A 9687-nucleotide genomic window follows, 5' to 3' on the forward strand; every position below is an offset into this window, starting at 1 on the left:
CAATATATGTTTTTTTTTTAATCATCTATCTTTTAATATAATAAAACATAAAGCAAAGTCAATTTTTATCCGTCGCGCGCGACACCGTTTAAACTCTATATTAAAATTGTGCTGGAAAGTTGTACTAATTTTATGCACGTTACATTATTTAGTTTTGGGTGCGATGCCTCATAAATATTGGAAATCGCTGTAAGAGATTTTCTTTTCGAAGAAAACAGTTCTACCACAGTTATGATATTTGTAAACGCTGTTTTTATATGAATCAAAATGTTCAATAAGAAACGACGCAGAATTGTAGCTGATGCAATATTTTAACTTATACTCTTTATATCCAGAATCTATCTTTGATCAAATACTTTTTGAAGTAAATTTATTTCCTTAAAATTGTACAGTACATCTTACATAATTTCGAGGAAATTCACTAGTAGTATTCCTTTCAGAAACAGAGCTTTATATTGTTTAGGTCGTTTGCTGTATCTATTTTGTGTTAATTCGAACATGCAGATTCCGGATTTTCTTGGAGAGTTAACGGAATGTCAAAGTAATCGAAATCACGTGAATACCCTACGAACAATGTGAAAATAAAGCTTGGAGTACTGTATCTGCATTGAATGCGGCGACATTGGCAACTACCATTGATTCTTTTGACGTTTTCTACCTAATCTCGCGGGCATCGTCCATATAAAATAATTTCATCCTGTTCAAAATATTTTAATTAATTAATGTCTTTTTGTTACAAATAATCCATATGTTCAAATGTTCAATATAATATTTATATTTTAATTTCCTTTTTTTTTTTACGTTTTTATGTTTTAAAATTTTAATCTAGAATCTTTCTCATTTTTCAATGAATCTAAAATGAGGAGATAAAGTTTTTGAATTTTATTGGCTTTTTTAATGAAATGCTGTAATAGTTATTTAACTAGTCTCCAGATGGTGCCAGAATATAATTGTCTTACAAATAGCCTCTAATACAAGTTACATAAACACAGATTATGATATTCATAGTAATATTGTCAAATCACAATCTGCTATTTTACTAAGTTTTGCTGATATCTCTTTTTAGTAAATATGACAATCTGTAGTTAAAATGGACATTGGAAAAACCTTATACAGCACTTCTGTAAAAACTCCAACTTAGCTGTAGCTTTACACACTTTTAAAAACAATTTTATGTATTGCTTGGCCAGTGTTACCATAGATAATAAATAGATAATAATTATTTGTTCTCATCCAATTTGGTAGCCAAATTGGATGAGAACAAATTATAGACTATTGCTATTCAGCAGTATTGGGTACAGCTCCCTGTTGGATATAGTGCTTTGATTGTTGAACTGAATACCTCTATCTACTGGATCTGCCTTTTCCATGATCCAAAAGAGATTAATATAAAGGAGAGTCATTTATGGTTCTTGAATCTGCAGTCATCTTTTAATGCTTGAAGATAATTCAAAGCACTAATTCTTTTAGATGGAAAAATGTATTATTTTCTTAAAATCTACTTAGACTGAGCATCCTTGCAGTATAGTGTAATAGAGCAAGAAAAGACAACACACACATTCAAGTCTCATAACAAAATATCAGTCTTTATTTCCAAAACCTAGTTGAGCTAGTACAGGATTATATAATATACAGGATTGCATATAATTATATCAGTTTTATACAGAGATCAAATATTAAATATAGGCTAGTTTTATAGCCCAGTATTAAGTTTCACAAAAAATTGGTTCCAACTACTCTAAACCCTATACCAATATCAACACTCAACATTGGCTCTTCTGTACAAGTTCTTGAAGCTCTAAGAGCATTCTGCAAATGACCTTGATTTGATCCAATCATATCATTCTTTGTTTTTATTTTTGTCCATATCCAGTAGTCTTGTTAAATATAATTCATTTTTCTAATCCTAAATGTCCAAGCTATGTTTTTATGTTACTTTATAATCCTTTTTTCTAAGTCATTATCAGAATGCATAACATATCTAAAATATAAGAATTGTTGCCTACAGATTAGCATCAGGAATAAATGGGCTTGATTTGTTCAATCACTGAAAGGTTCCAACTGTCTCATTTGGAGCTTGAATTGATCCGGTTAGAAGTAGTGGCATGTACTGTACCTGTAATCCAGCTATTAGGAAGCTGAAACCAGAGAACAGCTTGAGAAGGGGAGAACACCTGTGCTGTGTTGATTGGGATGTCTGAACTAAGGACAATGTCGATATGGTGGTCAAAAGAGAAACTCGGATCAAAGGAGGTTGCCTAAGAGGAGCAAATTGGCACAAGGTGGAAACACAGCAGGTTAGTTCTTTTGGTAGTTCATGGAATCCTAAGCAATCATATCCTGATCACAGTTCAAAAACATTAATTGTCTTTTTTTTCATTCCAACTCATGTCTAATTGCTACATTTTAATTAATCTAAATATTACTTCAGGGAAGATTATTGCTCTGGCAATTTTGCTCTTTACTGCTGTTGATATTTCACTTTCCTTTTACATTTACTATGCTATACTTTTGAATATTTTAAATTTAAATTTCTTCTTTGTTTATCCATGCTTCATTAATTAGATTGTCTGTCTGAAAATAAATGAATTCTCCAAAAGTGGACTAAAAGGGGGTACTAAGAAACATGTTTTAACAGTAAGAAAAACTTCATAAAGCAGAAGTAAGTAGGATTTGATATACTGTGATTGGGATAGTATTATAGGAAAAAATCCTTCATAATTTTATGTAAATTGAATAGTTTTTCTCCTTGCATTACATGCACATTTTATTGATTTTTTAACCAGCAATACAGGTATACCTCGCCTTACGTCGGTAATTGGTTCCAGGAAAGCGACGTAAGTCGAATTTACTTGTCTCTGAATATACTTGTCACTAGGCTAAACCATAAATTACCATTTCCGGTTCTGTATTTTATTTATTAATGCATTTTTAATAATATATGGTTAAAATAAGGATCTATTTTAAGCTTACAAACAAATAAATTTTAGTTTTTAATATAGTACAGAAAAAAGTAATCTAAATTTACAAATGCATCTACTGTAAATACAGTATATACTTGTAAATGTATATATTTTAATATGATTTTATGTGCTTTAAACGCTTTTCTAGTGATATTATGACTTCAATATTTGTGGCGGACAGACGTAGTCTAATAAAATGACTTAAACTTGATTTTTATTTTTCCATATACTTTTTTGACAAACGACATATAATCGGGAACGACGTAACTCGAAACGACGTAAGTCGAGGTATACCTGTATAGAAATACAATTTATTAAGTTTTTCAATATGATGATTTAATTATATATAATAATCTGTAAGAATTTAATTGCGATTAAATTCTTAGGTAATATTATATAATCTGCAGACTTACCACAGTAGAAAATGAATAAACAATTGATTGGATTTGAGAGGAAATTAAATGTGAATGCCACAAAAAATTGATGATCCTTTGAGAATCGAACAAGAAAAAGGAAAACAACTCAAGGATGATCTCATCAGAAACTAGTAAAAACAGCATATACCTTGACGGTGTCTAAAAGTCGCAGGAAAGGTGTCACTTCTGATGCTGAGAAAGAATAAGTTGACATAAGTATATGTCAACTTTCTGACCTGAGAGAGTTTCAACTTATTCTTTCTCAGCATCAGAAGTGACACCTTTCCTGCGACTTTTAGACACTGTCAAGGTATATGTTGTTTTTACTAGTTTCTGATGAGATCATCCTTGAGTTGTTTTCCTTTTTCTTGTTCGATTCTCAAAGAANCAATTTTCGTAGTGCGAAAGAGCGAACTTAAAGATCGGATTTAAACAATGAACCTTTTGTCTTGTTAAAAGATTTTAAACAATAGATAGAGTAAAGTCGAGGAAAACGAGGTTGGAGAGGAGTCGTGTTCCGACGCGACGTTGACCTCTCCTGCGCCCTTCCTGGAGTTTCGAATTGTCACCATGTGACGAGGAGAGACCAATGGAGAGGCGACCGCGGTGGAAAAATTGATAAAACCGCGTTTTCGGGAACTTTACAGAGTCTTGTGTTTTGGGTGTGTAGTGCTCAACTGTCGGGATTTGGTGCTCACCTGTCGGGATTTGGTGCTCCCGACCGAGACGCGAGACGCAACGAAGGCTCTTCCGACGACCTAGGAACTGGTTTCGCCAACCCGTCCACTCTAGGATCGCCGAGGTCACGTCCATAATCATCGAGGTTCGACTTGTCAACCGAGGACATCACTACAAGTGTTGGTGCGTGCCCCGGAGCCATCGTTCTCTGCGTCCACAGTGCCGAAAGCTTCCCAGGAACCAATCGAACATTCGAACTATCCGATTAGTAGGAACTGTGACAGAAACCCATCGTGGGATAAGCTCTTGCCCACATTAGGTTGTTGTAAGAACGATTTATGTATATTATTAAACGGTTTTATATGGTAAACCTGTCTCGGTGAGTCATTCCGTGCCCACACGACAGAAATGACCGCTCGGCTGTCGAAAACACCTCATTCCTAATCGGCTGACCTCACATTTATCCATTTAAGATCTGTGCCTTTGAGCCATTACCATTTGCAGTTTTGTTTGTGAAAGACTTCAGCTTGTGTGCCATCACTTTCCAAAACTATTAATTGACGTCAAGAACTTATCTCCCTTTTTCCTTAACATGGGATTTCTAATTCAAACTTGTAAAGTACCAAAATTTGTGAACTCTCTTTCTCTGCAGTGATAATGCATGTAAACGAGAATGCTGTGTCTTGTTTAGTTGTGTAATGTATTATATAAATTTTCATGCTGTCTAATAAATGTTTACGTGTAGTAAATTGTGTTGAGTGACTCCTTCTCAACTGAATCTAATTTCCTACTCCATCCTTTTACTCCTAGTCTCACATACGATACTGTGTTATTGCCATCCAGAAAAATGCTCAAAACTTGTTAGTAGGTGTTCTGTGTGACCTACTTGGTGACAGAATTAACACACACCATTGCAGAAACCTTCCAATCTGACAAAAAAAGGCCATTTTCCATGGTTCAGTCCACAAAATTCTTCATGATGATCTGAAAGTTATGTTTGCCTGCATATTATTCAAGGATGCTGAAAAACAGTGGACAGAACAATTCTTCATCTGTGAAGAACAGATTGATACAGTTGATAAAGATGCTGGTCTTTGAAACCATATGATAACTTAGGATGCTTTCTGTATGATGCTTAAACCAAAGAGATATTCTTTGTCTTAAGTCACCTTCCCTCTGTATCAAAAGAAATATTATATGGACAAATTGAAGCGGAAACTCATGCTCAATGTTTTCTTTTACAATAAGGGGATCATACAAAAAAACACCCCTGAGAGTTGCACAGTTAATATAGAGTTTCACCATTATAAGGTACCCTCACATCACTTCTTGTACAGCAGTATAGCAATATCTTGCTAAACAGCAGATTCTTGTTCTTCTACAGTCACCTTTCTTGATTTGGCTCCTGTGGATTTTTACGTCTTTCTGAAAATTAAGGAGTCAATGAAGGGATGTCATTTCAAATGGAGATACAGCTTAGATATTTTCTGTGGAGTGACAAAAAAAGGGGTTTTAGAACTGTTTCCAGATATGGTAGGGATGTTTTTGGGTGTTGCAGCAGATAAAAATTACTTTGAAAGAAATGTATAATAAATCATTACTAAGCTTATAATAAAACTGCATTTTTTTTTACTTATTTTTGACTGTACTCATATAATTTATAATAGATATTAGTTTAAACTTTAATCATTAAGCAATTCAATTAATACTAATCATTTACTAAATAAAGTTTTGTTTCTCTTGTTACTTTTTGATATTTACAGTTTCTAAATAAAACTATTTATAGTAATATTTTCTGAAAAAATTTAATTTTTATTGTTGAAGTTTTCAGGTGGAGATTGAAAAGTTTAAATATTGATTATTTTACCCAACATTAACAATAATAAATTTGAAAATGTGAATTTGACATAATTTGATATAAAATATTTGTTTTTATAAAATGATTGTGATGAAACATCTTTTATTAAAACCATATTTATTAAATTAAATTATTAAATCATATTTTAAATTAATTGTATTATATGGAACCTTTAATTAATGCATTAATTAGTAATTATACTAAACATGTTTTTTTTTTATTGGATCTATTGTTTAAATAAAAGTTTCAAAAATAAAATAAAATCATACAAGAAAATGAATAAATTATTAATAATAGGAAAACTTAGAACCTATGTCTAAGAAATGCAGTATTCTATATGAAGAAGAGTAAATAGCCAATGTTATGAATGTTAATAGAATTAAAAAATTATACAGTAATACCTCGACTTACGCTACCCTGACTTACGCAAACCCGGAGTTACGTGATTTTCAAATCTCGTCGATTTGTCTTTTGTTTGAGCGCCACGCACCTGTTGATTACTCACTCCCCCCACACTATTGTTCAGCTTACATGTTCAGACGTGTTGCACGGAATTGACACATAGCTACAATTTATTTTGTGTTATTTATTTCTGTGTTTGTTATATCTACAAAGAATTGAGAGACTCTATGTGGTGATTTCTTGTAACCGTGAACGAATCAAAAGACAAGATAAGATTAATGAGAACATTTATTAGCTTACATACATCCGATTTGGATTTTACACAAATTGCAAAATTATACCCCGACTTATGCGGTTATCGGTCCGTCCCGCCTATCGCGTAAGTTCGGGGTATTACTGTATTTATAAAAAAGATTCTAATCTAGAAACTATGATAAAAACTATAGATAAAAACTATTGGATTAGTAGAGACACAGTGCTAATAAGAATAAAGAAGAAATATATTTGTAAATTACACATACATAAAAACATTAGTACAGTAAAACCCCACTTAATGCTGATTCAATATAACATTGTCTGCACAAAGACTAAAAAAAGCTCAAAACTTATGCTGATTCAAATTATCGTGGCATTTCTTTGATTATTCCCAAACATGAACAAATCAGCAAAAGGTGGCAATTTGTCATGGCGCTGTACTTTCCTTAAATCTATGTTTGTTTGTGCAATTTTGGAAAAAATATAACACGATGCCATAGGCAATATCGACTTCACTTGACAAGAATTAACTGATAAATGCATAAATGAAGTGTGGAAGAAGTTATGGCTGAAGGTATCCAAGAATTCTCAATGAGAAGAGCTTAATCGATACATCAGGACTAGAAGATTTAGAGGAGCAGGATATCGAGGAGTTACTGAAGATAAGTTTCTGGTGAGAACCTTATCAATGACAACCTTCAAAAACTGGCAGAACAACGAATTCATGTAGAACTGGAAAACAGAGATTCTAAAAACAAAGAACCCAAAAAATTTTTCTACAGATTTCCTTAGTAAAAGTTTGGTAATGATAACCAAAATCGTTGATCAAATTGTAGCAAATGATCCAGATTTTGAAAGGAGTGCAAAAACAAAATGAGGCGTTTTGGATGCAATCTTCTGCTACTGACATTTGCTTAAGGAAAGAAAAAAGCAATAAATGAAACTAAGTGACTTTATTATAAAAAACATGAATTTCAGAAGAGCCAGGACCTTCATCACAAAAAATGAACTTTAAATTTCTGTATGCATGTTTGTGTGTTATTTAACATATATTATTATGCAAATGAATATAAAAAGAACTTAAAATTAAAAAATTTGTTTATTTTTTGGTCGCGTGTTCCCCTATCCCTATTTACTCTATGTTAAAATAATCTTGTTTAACGCTGTTTCATTTAGTGCTTTGTCATCTAGGAACTCATCCCCCACATTAAGCTGGGTCTTACTGTATTTACATTTTGTTGTAATCATTGTTATGTTGGGTTTAGTGGGTTATACTCAGTTGACACTGGTGGCTGTGTACTATGTTGGACCAGAGTCTAGGCATAGCAACCAAAAACAAAACTAAAATTAAATAAGTGTGTCAGTGTCAGTGTCTGTATTCAGGAATTTCCTAACAATATGGCATGTGTTCAATATAGTGGCCTTCTGTAGTGTGATGTATATATTTCTATTCAATTGTAATGTTCCCAGACTTCTGTGTAGTGTGTGGTATCACACCTGTATAGGAGAAAACGACAGGTAGGTACAATAAGCATCTTATCCATCCTCCACAGATGTCTTATTTCTTGGGCGAGTTCTGTGTACTTGCTAATTTTTTCAGTGCATGTGTTTTGTATATTGTGAGGGTTTGGAACAAACGTCTGTAATGTATGTGATTTTATTGTGTTTGTCAATGAGTGTGATGTCTGGTCTGTTGTGATAAATTGTTTTATCTGTGATTATGGCTCTGTCGTAGTACATTTTGTGCGTGTTGTTTTCCAATACTGTCTGTGGAATGTATCTGTAGTATGGTTCGTGGATGTCTAATAATTTGTGTTTATTTGCAAGTTCTTGGTGTATTATATTTGTTACTTGATTGTGTCTGTGTAAATAATCTGTCTGTGCCAAGAGCTTGCACCCAGAAGTGATGTGTTGTATAGTTTGTGGCATGATGTGACATTTTCTGCATGTGTCATATGTGAGTGTTGTATCTTTGAATATGTGTTTTCTGTAGTTTTTAGTATTTATAACCTGATCCTGTATGGCAATAATGAATCCTTCTGTCTCCTCAAAGAGGCATCCCCGATCTAACCAGCTGTTTGACACAGTTTTGTCAACAAAATCAAGGGCCAGGTCATAAGGATGCCTACCATGGAGTGCCTTTCGAGCCCATGATTGCTTGATAGTGTCTATGCTTTTTATTGTCAAGTCTGTATGATGTGAGTGTAAGTTTAATTAATGGTGTGCTATTTGAGTCTGCTAGAGTTACTGCTTTATGTAATTGTGATGTTTCTTGTTTCCTGTAGAAAAACTCTCGCAGTGACTGTATTTGTTTGCAGTGAAGGTTAACTATGTCAATCAGGCCACTTCCGCCATCTTTACATGGAAGGTTTAGTCTTTCTGTGGCGGATTTAGGATGATGTTGTTTATGCTTACTAAGTATTGTTCTTGTTTTCCTTTGGAGTTGCTCGAGATCTGTGTGAGTCCAATGTATAACTTTAAAAGAGTATGTGAGTACTGGGATGGTATGTGTGTTTATTGCTTTAACTGTGTGTTTTGCATTTAGCTGTGTTTTGAGAATGGCATTTAACTTAGTTTGGTATTCTTTAATTAATCTTTGCTTTATTTGTGTATGTTCTGTTAGTTTGGCCTGTTGGAATCCTAAATACTTGTAGAACTCACCCTCTTCCATGGATTCAATAACATCTCCATTTCCAAGTGCAAAATCTTCTTTCTTCAGGATTCCTTTTTCTTTGTGAAGTGTTTCGCATTTGTCTAAGCCAAACTCCATTTGTATGTCTTTGGTGTATGAATGTATGATTTGTAGGAGTTGATGAAGTTGTTTCTGTATGGATGCATAAAGTTTTATGTTGTCCATGTACATGAGATGTGACAGCGTAAACTGTGTTGTTTTTTCATGTCTGATATTATAACCGTATTGCGTGTTGTTTAACATGTTGGATAATGGGTTCAGGGCTAGGCAGAACCAGAGAGGACTCAAGGAATCTCCTTGAAAAATTCCTCGCCTAGTGAATATTTCATTTGTTTGTATGGAAGTGTTACTAACCCTGAGATGTAGTGTTGTTCTCCAGTGCTGCATAGTGTTTTGGAAGAATGCAATGAGTGATGGATGTAT

The 9687-nt window shown here is 33.4% G+C and overlaps 1 protein-coding gene across 1 annotated transcript in view; it reads left to right on the forward strand.

Annotated features, from left to right (window-relative positions):
- Positions 1-914: 914 nt before the first annotated feature.
- LOC111628903 (reelin-like) overlaps positions 915-9687 on the forward strand; it is a 283387-nt gene continuing 274614 nt past the window's right edge. The window contains exons 1-2 of the mRNA XM_023372760.1: positions 915-2297; positions 2566-2662. The gene's annotated coding sequence lies outside the window, so the exon portion shown is untranslated. The remainder of the gene's footprint in view (positions 2298-2565; positions 2663-9687) is intronic.

This window comes from Centruroides sculpturatus, unplaced genomic scaffold (genome assembly GCF_000671375.1).
Source record: "Centruroides sculpturatus isolate CEXI.00-Female unplaced genomic scaffold, Cexi_2.0 scaffold423, whole genome shotgun sequence".
Taxonomy (NCBI): Eukaryota; Metazoa; Arthropoda; class Arachnida; order Scorpiones; family Buthidae; genus Centruroides; species Centruroides sculpturatus.